The sequence below is a fragment of the Canis aureus genome, chromosome 28, assembly GCF_053574225.1.
Source record: "Canis aureus isolate CA01 chromosome 28, VMU_Caureus_v.1.0, whole genome shotgun sequence".
Lineage (NCBI taxonomy): Eukaryota > Metazoa > Chordata > Mammalia > Carnivora > Canidae > Canis > Canis aureus.
The window spans coordinates 27,357,401-27,371,710 of NC_135638.1; the positions used below are offsets into that span (position 1 = coordinate 27,357,401).

Here is a 14,310-nt window from a genome sequence, read left to right on the forward strand (position 1 = left end):
CTTGCTTTATTTTCTATGCAACTTTGTCACTCACTCTGTTTCTTTCAATTAGTGATATGTTCAGGTGATAACTAGTTTTCCCCAAGGAGGATATAAGTTTCATGATAATAGAATCTCGTTCAGTTTTATATTAATCGTCTCCAGAGAAACAGAATCATTTGGACATATAGGTATATGTATGGGTATATGTATATGTGATATGTATACAAGAGATGACATGTATATATGATATTTACATATGTATGTGTATATGTTTTATTTTAAGGAATTGGCTCACAGAATTACAGGAGATGTCAAGTCTAAAATCAGTTGGACAGGATGGCAGGCTGGAGAAGTTGATACTGTATTCTTGAGACAGAATTTCTACTTTCTAAGGAAAAATACAGTTTTGCTTTTTATTTTTTTCATAGAGACAGTGACTTTATTTTTTTTTTAGATTTTATTTATTTTTATTTGACAGAGAGATAAGGAGGATAAAGAGAGCCAGAGAGCACAAGTGAGAGGAATGGCAGAGGGAGAGAGAACAGACTTCCCACTGAGCAGGGAGCCCGATGCTGTGATGTTGGGCTCAATCCCAGAACCCTGGGATCATGATGTGAGCCAAAGTCAGACGCTTATCTGACTGAGCCACCCAGGCACCCTCAGTCTTGGTTTTTAGACCTTTCAACTGATTGGGTAAGTCTGACTCCCATTGTTGATGGTAATCTCCTTTACTTAAAGTCAACTGATTGTAGACATTGACCACATCTATAAAATACCTTCATATCAACACCTAGATTAGTGTTGGATCCAGTAACTTGGTACTATAACCCAATCAAGTTGACACATAAAATGAATGGCCATACCTGTGGATCTCTACAGTTTAGTACAGTGCCTAGTGCATGGTAGGTAGTCATTAATATCCATCAACTACCTACTAATTAGTTCATTGTATAGGCTTTACAAAATACCCTATAAGATACAATGCTGCCCTCCTGTACTTATGATCAAGATCGAAAGATACATCCCATGCAAGGAAATTAAGCCACCAGCACCAGGCAGTGTGTGATTCAGAGCTAACATGAGTGATACTAACACCAATTAAAGAAAAAAACAAAAAAAAGACTGGGTACTGAGAGAAGGGAAGATCCTTGTTAGCAGGAGGAATGTGAAAAGTCCTGTTTGGGGGTCTGGTAGTCTATGTCAGGTTGTTATTTCATTGCCATTTTTTCACTGTTTGACAATAACTAACAACCCAGTGGGGTGGCTTTTTCTTTGCCCTCTCTGGGTCTGTAGCTGTCTGTCTTCAATTCATCTCTGCAGGTGAGAATGGCAATGAACTGTTTTCTTGGGGGGACGTGCCTCTGTGGTTTGGTTCCTGCAGAAAGAGTGGCCCTTCTGCCTTCTTTGAACTATCATCCTCTTGGATCTTGTGGGTCAGCTCTTAATTGGGTGGGTGAGGTGACTCATTTAAGCTATTTTGTACTTAGTGACTTCAGTGTTAATACTTTACTGACTGCAATAAATGTCATTTTGTTAATTAGTTTGGGAATCTTTTTATCTTGGAGAAAATAGTGGAAACTATTTTATGTACTTACTCAGATCATCTCCTATAAAAGTTATGCTTCTTAAGAAGCTAGAAGGCTTTATGTTATTCCACTATATATGATATTAAAAGATAAATATAAACATTTAAGGAAAAATGAATAGGAAAGCTGGTGTAGGGTGAAGTGTATTCATCCCTTTGCCTCTATTGCTGGCTGCTTCTGACTTACAAGGGAGGGTATCTGTGATATATGTATGAGAGGAAGGCACCCCGGGATTATAAAGAAGCCATGTGGTACAGAGCAAGAGACCTACTATTCTCTGGGATCTGACACTGGGGTGTGGCCTTTAGCAAATGCATCGTCATTGTGGGGACAAATTCAAAATAGTTGGAATTGGAATAGTCTTTAAACATTTTTAAGTCCTGAAACACTGTTTACACACAGAATTTTACATTTTTTAAAGACTTATTTATTTTACTTTAGAAAGAGAGAGACCACAAGTGAGTAAGGCAGAGAGAGGGAGAGAGAATCTCAAGCAGACTCTATGCTGAGCATGGAGCCCAAGGCTCAGCCTCACAACCCTGAGATCACAACCTGAGCCAAAACCAAGAGTTGGGTGCTTAACTGACTGTGTCACCTAGGCACCCCCACAAAATTGTACATTTAATTCTAATCTATGAAACAGCGAAAGCCAATGCTGGAAGCCAGAGTTGGCATGGAGGTGGCTGGGTGTAGGTGTGTGTATATGTGTGTGTGTATGTGTGTGTGTGTTAGTGGCTGAAGCCCACCAGCTGCGGCCTTCATTCTCTGTCCCGCAGGGGACTTTAGAAAATCCCTAAGGCTTCAGAGTACAGTGTGCAAACTATAAATTCAGTGAAATGGAATGATGCCTTTGCCTGCTTTGAAATCCTCTGGGAAAAAAAGTAAGTGACATAACTCATAAACGAGTTTTTACAAAAAAATGTTTTCTTTAAAATAATAATTATGTAAGAAATATGGGGACATGTCTTGCCGTACAATGTTAAATTGATACAGGAGTATCTAGAGTTACAGTGTGAAAAACCCCTTCAGTTGGCTTCTCTTTGCTGCCTCTCCCATGCTCACCCCAAGCTTTATTGGGAGTTTGGTGTGAAAGTTCCTAGATCTTTATTGTTGCATTATTTTATTAATACATGAGGGGAAAGGAGGCATTTATATAAATTGGTTTATATAAGACTTCTTACTCTATAGCTTTCCTATTTCACTTAATAGCATGCCTTAGAAGTCTTTCTGTGTCAATAAGATATACCTTATTTTTTCTAACGTTGTGTGTGAGAATCCCCATTTACCCCATGCTATCAGTAGCCCTGGAAATTATCAATCTTTGAAATATTTCCTGTCAGAACAGCAAATTTAAAATCTTCCTGTTGTTTTATTTTCTCTGATTGCTCATTCATTTGAGCATTATAAATTGGCAAGGTAGATTTTCTAGATCTGTTATGTTGAAGGCTGCCTAATGTCTAAAAAGAGATTTTAACCATGGAATCTGTTTAACAAATCTATTAACTGTTATGCTTTATGTCTCTCAAAAGAAAGTAAGGCCCTGAAACCTGTAAAGCAGTTTTCTTCTAGGATTCAAACATATATTCATGGACTTATAGTTATTAGTGGTCTTGAGTAGAGAACATTTTATTAATTAGAAGAAACTCATTGTTCTCATGATGAAATGTAAATAGAATTTGAATTAATAAATGCAATAGTTACCATCCCTACTTTGATTTAAAATACCAGGTCTAATATTAAAGTCCCAGCATTCTCTTTTTAACTGGGTTTTGGGTTCGTTTGTTTGTTTGTTTTTAGATCTTATTTATTTATTCATGAGAGGCAGAGACACAGGCAGAGGGAAAAGCAGGCTCCCTGCAAGGAGCCTAATGCAGGACTCAATCCCAGGACCCCAAGGATCACGACCTGAGCCAAAGGCAGATGCTCAACCACTGAGCCATCCAAGCATCCCTCCTTTTAACTGTTTTTAGCCCAGTTTACTTGTCAGTTTAATAGAGATTTTTAAAATAGAGATTTAATAGATATTTTTTCCTTTAAAGGCAAAACAAAACAAAACTGAGTATCAAGCTTTGACTTCTTATTTCATATACTAGTACATCCAGTAAGTTGCCAAACCAATCCATCATAAGGGGGCACAGATCTCCTAAGTAAATGCCACTAAAAAGGAATAGACTTAGTAAGATTAATAATCATTTTAATTTATAGCACTCTCTCTCCCAAAGACACTTGGGAAGCTTTGCAAACATTTGAACCAAAATGTACTTTAAACCACTGGGAAACAGATATGTAAACTTGCTTTAAAAAAAATAAAATACGAGCCTCTTAGAGTGGTCCTTCATATTCAGGGATGACACATTCATATTATATAGTTATCAGTTCAACAAGTTTTTACTGCATTTTATTTGTTCTCCCCGAAGCCTTATTTTTGATAGATGATGCCTAAGATATACTGGGAGCGTCCTTTCAATATCGTGTGACTGATGAAAGGCAAAACAAAACAATTTATCAAATCACACTGCATACATCCCTATAAATTTGGAGAGTGATGAATCTGTAGACCCATAGAACTTGGCATGTCATGTATTCATCAAAGGTAAAGCCCCAAACATCTCAAACACTCTGATGACAGGAAGGCTGATCTTACATGGGGGGAAAAAGAAAGTAATTACTCTCTGCAACTATTCCTATACTATAAGAATTCTTTGAGAGATTGAGAAGTTGTCTGTAGAGTTTGAGTTCAGAGATGTATGGAGAATTTGATATGAATATTTGAACAGAGGATGATGTCACCATATTCCTTTCTTATTTAGCAAAGTAAACGGGTTTACAAAAGGGTCAAAAACACCTACTATGCATTATGCTCTGTCTCATATTTATAGCTGCTTTATAAAGTTCCAAATAAAACATTTCCATTCTGCTCCAAGGAACTAAAAGACGATTATTTTGCCCATCACAGATATTTTACAAATGCAGATAAGAAACATATTGACCTAACTTCATTCTCTAATGGCAAGGTGCCCACCCAATACCTAATTAGAAATGAGTTTCATCCCTTGTAACTTGGTGAGTAGACTAATGAATTTTTGCAGCGTGCTTTAGTACAAAAGGATCAGAGAATAATTGTCTTCCTTGTCTGCTTCAAAAGCTCAAGATTTTTAAAGGTCAGTATTATTACCAACTCCTAAAACACTTACAATATTTCCTGAAAGCATTAGGAAAGTGGTGGCTTTTTTTTTTTTTTTTTAAGTGGTGGCTTTTTAGGATCCTTTGTGTTAGGATGTTCAAAATAGGCAAGAATTAATCTCCAGCTCTTGCCGTGGCCCTCTTGGGCCAGGATGCTCTGTCGAACCATACATACACTGTACTACTACAAGGACGTTAATATAGTGACCCCTGAGGGAATGTGTAATTCTGCCCAATTTGAAATTACCTAGTTATTATGAGATCCTTGCTTCAAAAGCCTTTTTATGCCTGTTTGTTGGTTGGTTTAGTTCTACTAGCACAACTTAGCATATAGTGATAGGGTGGTGTAAGGTTTTTTTTCCTTCTATTTTCCCCAGGCATTCAGAACTTCCCCCACTCACTTTGAGAAGAAGTAGTTATATTTAATTAAAGAAAATACCTTCCATATTTACCAGAAACCTTATTTTGGTGGCTAGCCCTTGATTCCATGAGAATCCTGGCCTCTTTCTAGAATATCCTGGTAACTTTGAAGTTGTTTGAGTGAGAAGCTGGATGACAATAAATGCAGTTGAGTGGAAATATCCTCTTACAGGATTGTGAAGACATTAGAACTAGAACAAATGAACATTTCAGGGTAGATACTTTTTCACCTCAATTCCCAGATTAATTAATAATACTAGCTTAACACAACTTTTTTTTTTTAATAGCCAACAATATTTGTTATCTGGTGGTTTGTGCACTTTTTTTTTTTAAGGCAGATAACTAGTCTAGCAGACTAACTAATCATGATGTTAAATAATAAGAATCATCAACACTGTTGAAAGGAGAAAATCCAAACAAATAATTGGATACTAGACTGTTTTCTCTTCAGTTAAATTCAGTTTTTTTCCTGTTGGTAAATTATACTCATTCTCCTTTACTAAAACAGCTTTAAGTTAGTGTCATCAAAACTCACCATTTTGCAAAACACAAACACACACTCCTGTGTGGTCATTTAAAATTTTTCTCCTTCCATTTGCATTTCCTCTCTTGAGTTAGATCCTGTAAAGTACATTTGTGATAACATGAAAATTAGGCTTGCCTGGCAGTGTACAGTATATTGGCTTATTCCAATCCCAGTTAAATTTAATGATGCAAACCTAAAACAATGTTTTAAAAAATAGTATGTATGTACATGTGTGTTTGGGTGTATGGGTAATTATATTTATACAAGCTTGTTTCTTTTTTATAAAATCTGATACCCTAAAAACAGGCTCTTTAATTATATATCTCTCTTAGTTATATAAAGAAAAAACTAATACGTGTTACTTTGGGTTTTATCTCTGAAAAGAAGTAATGGAAAGGATTTTTTACACTCCCCAAAAATCTGCTTGGTAATAACCATAATTATTTTTCTAAATTGATTACCATGCTCTCGGTGCTATTCTTCAAATATGTTATCTCTTACTTACCCCTAACTACCACTTTACCATCATGAGGGTGGGGTTAGTTCCTTTCTCCAGATGAATAAGGTGGAGTTTAGAGAAGCTGAGTAGGAGCATCTCCAAGGGAAATCTGGGGTTTATTCCAGGGCCAGTTGACTCAAGCATCAGAGCTCTTTGCCCCTGTCTCTCATTGCCTTGAGTTTCTACTAGTTACTCTTTTTTTAAAGATTTTATTTATTTGAGAGAGATAAAGTAAAAGAGAATGTGTGAGCACAAGGATCGAGGAGGGAGGGCAGAGGAACAAGCAGACTCCCCACTGAACAGGAAGCCCAATAAAGTGGGGCTTCATCCCAAGACCCTGAGATCATCCTGAGCCAAAGGCAGCTGCTTAACTGACTGAGCTACCCAGGTGCCCCCACCCTTTCCCGAGCTAAATACTCTTGAGGACCAATTTAGTTACCAGTAGAAAACAGTTTGTAAGTTCCTATGAGATCTCGACTTCCTCATTGCTCCAATTTCTCTCACCCGGTCCATCCTTCCCATCAGAGTACTCCAGCCCTATGTCATTAGTCCTGCCGCTAGGCTCAGCTAGGTTCCACCCCAGGGCAGAAGCACGCTTCCCGCTCACCCCAGCTGGACGCTCTTCCCCAGTGCGCCCTACTCACCTTCAAATCTAGCCCCAGACACCACCTGCTCTGCCCTCTCCCTGCCACCATTTTCATCATGTTTGTTCCCATGACTCCCTTTCACAGGACCCTATTCCTCTCTTTCCTTTATGTCATAATGATATATATGTAATCTGTCTAAGTCATTTGATTTCTTTCCCCTCAGTAGACTGCAAACTCCGTAAGGGGACTGTGACTCACCTTTGCATCCATGACAAGGACAGTGTCTGGCATGTGAGTGGACTTACATATTTGTTAAACACGTGAACTTACTAGCTGTGACTCTTTATCTAGAATAACACAGGTAAAGGACCATTCTGAGTAACTTTTGTGCTTTTAACTGGTTACAGAACAAATATATCTTTATTACTGGAAATTTGGGAAGCTCAGAAAAGCACAAAGAAGAAAATGGAAATTAATCATAGTCCCAATACCCAGAAAATATCAGTTAACATTATGGGGAAATCCTTCAAGTCTTTTTTTTTTTTTGTCCTTTTTTTTCATGTTTTTATTTAAATTCCAGTTAGTTAACATACAGTGTAATATTAGTTTCAGGTGTAGAATTTAGTGATTCATCACTTCCATACAATGCCCAGTGCTCATCACAAGTGCCCTCCTTAATCCCCATCACCCAAAACCCATCCACCATCCACCTCCACTAACCCTGTGTGTTCTCTGTAGTTAAGAGTCTGTTTTTTGGTTTGCCTCTCTTTTTTCTTCCCCCTCTGTTCATGTTTTGTTTTTTAAATTCTACATGAGAATGAAATCATATAGTATTTGTCTTTCACTGACTTATATCACTTAGCATAATGCACTCTAGCTCTATCTACATTATCACAAATGGCAAGATTTCATTTTTTATGGTTGAGTAACCTTGTACGATATATACACATATACATATACACACACACATACATACCTCATCTTCTTTTTCTATTCATCAGTCAATGGACATTTGGGCTCTTTCTATAAATTGGCTATTACTGATGATGCTGCTATAAACATCACAGTGCATATATCCCTTCAAATCAGCAATTTTGTGTCCTTTGGGTAAATATCCAGTAGTGCAATTGCTGAGTCGTAGGGTAGTTCCCTTTTTAATTTTTCAAGGCACTTCCATCCTGTTTTCCAGAGTGGCTGCACCAGTGTGCATTCCCACCAACAGTGCAAGAGGGTTCCCTTTCTCTCCATCCTTGCCAACACTTGTTTCCTGTGTTGTTGATTTTAGCCATTCTAATAGGTATGAGGTGATATCTCATCAAGTCTTTCTTCTGTTAGCAATACACTTATAAAGCAAACCATTTTAAATAAAGCATTAACATTAAAGAAAGAGTACCTCAAGCTTTCAAATATTTAAAGCGCATCTTCCATTTGTTAGTGAGCTAATATTTTAGGACTGGGCAGTCATTTAAAAAAAATTGAAGAAATTGTATTCATTTTTTAAGTTGCCCTGAAGGTGAAGCAGTTTGTGTGAGTTAAAACCATTTGCCCAAACTCAGTTTGCCTATCTTAGTTTATATAGCTTTTTAGATGTTGACTTTTTTTTTTTTTCAAATGACTTCCTCCAGCGTTTCTACTCTTCGACGTAAAATGCCCCCTCTTTCTTGAAGACTTTCCAGATCACTAGAGAGGAACCTGACCCTGATCTCCAAAACTTGAGGGTACCAGATACTCCATGTTTAATCTCCCCTGAAGTCATCTGAGTTTATCCGCTCTTCTTGATGATGATGCACTCTTAGCAGACGGCAAAAGTCCTAGCTTTTCATTTAGCTATTGCACATGGAGCCTGCCACAGCATCTGTAACATGCTAGGCATTCAGTAAATGCCTGCCAAATTAATAATTATTAATATGTGTCCCATTGACAATAATAGACTAGCATCATTTTCATATATGACACATAGAAAATAATTATAAAAGTTGCCAGGGGGCAACCCAGGTGGCTCAGCAGTTTAGCGCCGCCTTTATCCCAGAGTGTGATCCTGGAGACCCAGGATTGAGTCCCACATCGGGCTCCCTGCATGGAGCCTGCTTCTTCCTCTGCCTGTGTCTCTGCCTCTCTCTCTCTGTGTGTCTCTCATAAATAAATAAATAAAATCTTTAAAAGAAAAAAAAAGTTGCCAGGGTCCAATTCACTGGCCAGCCTTGGTGGTCTGGGTTCCTTTCTTATGATGATGCCAATGTGATTGGCAGAGACAAATTTTAATTCCATGCATAATCAAGCCAAATTTCAGTTGGCTTGTGTTCCTTTGGACAAACTAAATTATGCCATTGTTCTGTCGGTATTTCAACTCTATAATCTGTCTCAATGTTTCTCATGCTTCAGTGCCTTTAGGACAGACAAGAATTTATAGATAAAGGACAGGTGCAACCAGAGTAACTCCCTCATGGAGATTACTGCTCAGCTCACAGACTTGTCCTTATTACAGAGTCTCGAACACACATGTACCCCTTAAGTCAGCACTGAAGTGAAGAGCCATGAAACTTGGGGGAAAAGCATCAGCTTAATTCAGTAGCAGTTTTGGGGTGTGGTTTTCATGTAACACTTAGCCTACTGACTGGGAGCCCAAGTCCAGCTTGGTGGCTCAGCACCACTCAAATGCCAGCTTCTCTGCTGTGCGATGTGGGACAAGTTTCTTATCTCTCCATGTCTTGGCTTTTCTCTTTGTAAAAAAAGAAAATTATAAAATCTGCTTCAGAAGGTGATTGTAAAGATGAAATAAGATAATCCATTCAAAGCATTTAGCATGATGTCTGATATAAACAGGTTCTTTAAATAATAGCTATTATTATTAAAATTGAGCCAGAAGCAATAGCAGTGTGTGTATGTCTGTGGGTACCTGTGTGTCTGTAACTAGATATGGTGTGGCCTGAAAAAAGGTGAAGTCTTGTTGGCTGAATTATTCAAATTGCAAATAAGTCAGATTTTAACCCCATTCCCATCTCCACACATATATACGCATGCACGCTTACACTCCACAGCTGATCTTAGGCGGGGACAGTATGTGTGATCTAAGACACAGCAATGAGAAACAGTGCAAGCAGGGATGCCTGGGTGGCTCAATGGTTGAGAGTCTGCCTTGGGCTCAGGATATGATCCCGAGTCCAAGGATCGAGTCCTGCATCAGGCTCCCTGCAGGGAGCCTGCTTCTCCCTCTGTCTATGTCTCTGCCTCTCTCTGTGTCTCTCATGAATAAATAAATACAATCTTTAAAATAAAAAAAAAGAGAGAGAGAGAGAAACAGTGCAAGCAGCCTTTTCCTTTCCCTGGCCTGGGTGAATCCTGGAACTGCCCAACTGCAGTCTGTATTTCCAGCTCTTCTGGAGTGGGCAGTGTGTCTGACCAGGGAGAGCAGTGGCAGGGACAGTGTGCTGAGAACTAGGAAGCATTGGACACCTGGGTGTCAGGAGGCAGGCAAGAGGGAACCATGGTGCTTCCAGGTCAGAGTAAACAAAAACTCTTGGTCCTCGGGATCTAAGGAAAAAGCTCAGTTCAACATGGTGGTGCCTTGTAGTGAAACAGTCACTGAAACACGCAGAACTTAGCCAAGAAAGGATGAAGAGCACGGCTGTCTATGCCCTTGCCTATGTTCTGTCTATGAAACACACCTTGGTGTTGTGAACAGTTTGGATGCTGGTTGACACAGGATGGGTGAGAGAGTTGGAGAGCTCAAGGCGAGAGGGCTCACTCTGTTGGAATTACCTGAGACGAAGTTTTCTTTGTATTTGGAATCTTCAGGATTTAGAAGCATTCCTTGGCTATTTAATGCATGTTTTAAAACTTGGTATTTAGATCTAGGAGGCCCTGTCCACAAAAGAAGACAAGTGAATCATGGCTAACCATATTTCAGGAGCTTTGAAGTCTGACTCAGAAATGACTGCTGTTGATTTAGCTCCTGCAAATTCCTGAGTGAAGCCCCCATTTATTTAGTCATTCATTCATGTAGCCATTTTCTTGACTATTTAAGTGTCAAGCACTGTGTTAAAAGCTGGGAAAACAGAGATAAATATTAGACACATCAGTAGGCATTTAGGAATAATTAGTTATACAAAATGAATCAATATATGATTCTCTGTCACCATCTATTATAAAGAAATGTGTGTAACAAAATAAGGATACAGCCTCCTCACAACTATTTATGAAGTATCATTGAAAATAATCATCTTCCAGCAAGGAGAGGGTGGTGGAGGAAAATTTTTTTTTAAAAAAGAAAAAGGCCCAGAAGAAGCTGACTCTTAAATGATATCTTGAAGAAGCCTGCCAGATGAGCAAGAAAAATAAAGAAATTCTGGATATAGGAAAGAGAACATTTCAGAAATTGCCTGTGTTCTAAAATTGCTTGAGCATAAGAGTAGAATGCAGGGAGGAGAAGGAAGAGGGGAAGAGGAAGCGATATGGGTTGGTAGACGTGAGGTGTTAAGAAAGGCAGAGTGGCAAGGAGAAAATACAGAACATGGTTTGAATCCCATCTCTGCCAATTGATAATTGCTTTGTGACCTTGGAAATCACCCCAAGGTTTCATTTCTTCACCTACCACAATGCAAAGCACACATCTCTTACAGGGTTGAGGTAAGAATTTGTAGCCATGTGGACATGTAGGAAGTGCTCCGTATTCGACTACAATAATTTTTCTTTAGCGAATTTGTGCTTCATTTGCTTGTTGAGAAGAGTCAAGATTTCAGTTGGCGAAGTGGCACCGTTTGCATTCATGTTCTAGCTGAATGGGAAGAATAGAATTGACTTAGGATTTGAGTCAGCTGCTCATCCTCTCTGAGTTTTTGCATCTGTAGAATGGTCAGCAATAGAACTTACCTTCCCACCTTATTATGAAGATTAAGTGAGATTGTGAACAGCGTTTAGCATTTAGTACCGTGCCTAACTCAACAGGAATCTCTCAGTATATGTTAGCTATTATTCTGACTCTCTTGATAGGGGTGAGGTTGAAAGCAAGGAGATCACCAAGCAAGGTAGGGCCAGGCCTTGTGAGATGGGCTGCAGAACCAGATGTTAATTTAAGAATGAAAATCAACAAGCCTACTATTCATTGAACGTGGAAGATAATCTCGCTGTTGATATTTTCTTCACAATGTGCTTTTTCCTCTCCAGAATAAAAACTGTCACTACATTTATTTTTCTAAAGTATGCATTTCGTATTAAAGGCATACATTTCCCAAACAGTCAGGTCCACATTCCCTGAATGTCCCTACAAATGAACCATTGCAGTTGAGCGTCAGCTTAAAGGAAGAGGTTACTTTGAGTTCAATAAAATTGGAACAAGTACTAGAGACCACAGTTGGATTTAACAAATCAACAGAAGTCCAGCAGAAGCTGTGACTTCCAATCTGTACCAGATCTGCCCCCTTTACCCTGCACACAAATTTAAATATATTAAAAGGATTATTAGCCACATTAAACAGTTTAACAGAAATCAGCCTAAGTGACGAAACCATCTGGATATAGCTAGGATCAACTACTCTGGCTCCACTATAATAAAAAAAAAGTTGAAATCATCTCTGGTTCTCAAAAAGAAGGACACAAACTAAAAGCTGGCTTCCTTGCAAACAAATGGCAATAAATCGTATCGGAGTTCTTGAACTAGCAGAAACTAACTTTCAAGAACACCAGCGTGGCCATACATCGAAGATTTGGCTGTTGTCATCCAAACATTTACAAAGTCCTTTTTAATCTTGCAAGGACTTTAGAAGAAACCTACAACATTTGATCTAACCTCTCATGTTCAGGAAGGGCCGCCGTTGTACTACTCAGACTGCAAGAATATGTGTGAATTACAGTCTCCATTTTTGCACTTAGCAGTTCCCATGAAGGCTTTGCCCTTGGGGCACCTGGGTGGCTCAGTGGTTGAGTGTCTGCCTTTGGCTCAGGTCAAGATCCCTGGGGTCCCGTATCAGGCTTCCCACAGGGAGCCTGCTTCTTCCTCTGCTTATGTCTCTGCCTCTCTCTGTGTGTCTCTCATGAATAAATAAATAAAATCTTTAAAACAAAAAAAGGCTTTGCCCTTTGTGCTTACATAAGACCCTGCATATTGCTGTGAAAGTCACCAGTTTTCATTCTCGTTTAAGTTGAAGAGCTGCAAATCATCATAAATCCTCTTTCACATCTGTAGTACTCCAGTAAGTTTCTCCTGGATTTTCTGAAGATGTTAAAGTGTTTTTCAACCTCTCAAGTGTTAGCTGTGTGAGTTTTCTCATTCATTATATTTTCCAGGTTATATTCTTCCCTCATAGCAGCTCAAGAACTAAAATGATAGCCTAGATTCTAGAGTATTGCTCAGTAAAGTGTAAGTACCCATTCCTTGGTTCCTGAGTCCTTCTAGTTAACCTGGTATGATGCTCACAGAATGTGATGAAAGAAGCATTACCTGCTTCTCCCTCTTATTTGGAAGGCACCTGGTGATCCTTGACTCCTTATCCCTTTGTATGTTCCCCTCCCTTTGAGTATGGGCTGGTCTTAGTGGCTTGCTTCTAACAAATAGAATACAGCAGAAATACTGGGATGCCATTCTAGCATTTGGCTACAAAAAGATTAGCTTCTTTAGGCACTCACTCATTCACTCTTGCTCTTTTGGGTCACTCCTTTTGGAGATGCCAGCACTTGTGACACAAAGCAGTCCTATGGAAGGGCCCATGTAGCAAGGGACCAAGGTCTTGCAATGACCCTACCCAAGCAATCCTTCCAGTGAAGGATCGTCCACAGCCCCAGTCGACACTTGAGTACAATTTCATCAAAGACTTTGAGCCAGAGGCACCCTAAACCTTGCCTTGATTCTAGATTCACAGAAATGGTGAAATAAAAAAAGTTTATTGTTTTAAGCCTCTCAGTTTGGGGGTGATTTGTTATACAGCAATGATAATAAATACAGAGGCTAAGACTATAGATTCTGTAAACATAATATATGCATGAAAATCTTGCCTGAATCATGCATTAGTAAGTGGCCAAGGACTACTTATTTAATTTTTGTAAGCCTCAGTTTCTAATCTATAGAAAGTCTATACTAATAATAGTACCTTTTTCATAAAGATGATTATTTGGGAATTAATTGAGATAATAATATACATGAAGTGCGTGACAGACCATCTGGCTCATAGAAAGCCCTCATTGAATGTTGTTTTATTATTATATTTAATGCTTACCACTTTCAGACACTGATTTTTGCCTAGAGTTCTGTCCTTTATCTTTCCATGACTTATCTCTGGGTGGTTCTCTTTTACTCCAGGATGTTACTTCCCACCTATGTACTCATAACTACCAAGCCTCTGCACCTCCTACAAATTCAAGATGTATGTTTGTTTCCTACTCAACAATTCCACCAAACTGTCCCACTCAAGGTATCTCAACTGAGAAATTCATTTACTTTTCCTCTCAGCCTCACACTAGCTATGGCTGCTATGTTGTCTTACTTAGGAGAAGCCATCATCTAAGAATCTTATTCCGAGTATGAATAGCCAAGAT

General features: G+C 38.8%; 1 protein-coding gene and 1 long non-coding RNA gene across 11 annotated transcripts in view; one reads left to right on the plus strand and one right to left on the minus strand.

Annotated features, from left to right (window-relative positions):
- CYP7B1 (cytochrome P450 family 7 subfamily B member 1) overlaps positions 1-14,310 on the plus strand; it is a 174,553-nt gene that overhangs the window by 102,782 nt on the left and 57,461 nt on the right. The window contains exons 1-2 of one of the 3 annotated variants that reach the window (XM_077876805.1): positions 7,010-7,074; positions 14,075-14,186. The exons of the other annotated variants lie outside the window; for them this stretch is intronic. The gene's annotated coding sequence lies outside the window, so the exon portion shown is untranslated. Of the gene's footprint in view, positions 1-7,009; positions 7,075-14,074; positions 14,187-14,310 lie in introns of those variants that run through there. 3 annotated transcript variants of the gene reach the window in all.
- LOC144300575 (uncharacterized) overlaps positions 1-14,310 on the minus strand; it is a 67,593-nt gene that overhangs the window by 37,347 nt on the left and 15,936 nt on the right. For 4 of the 8 annotated variants that reach the window (XR_013367298.1, XR_013367303.1, XR_013367305.1 and 1 more), the window contains 2 exons: positions 11,375-11,557; positions 5,707-5,792 (listed from right to left, as the gene is read on the minus strand). This is a non-coding gene — a long non-coding RNA (uncharacterized LOC144300575). The remainder of the gene's footprint in view (positions 1-5,706; positions 5,793-11,374; positions 11,558-14,310) is intronic. The other 4 variants (XR_013367301.1, XR_013367300.1, XR_013367299.1 and 1 more) reach the window with 2 other exon arrangements.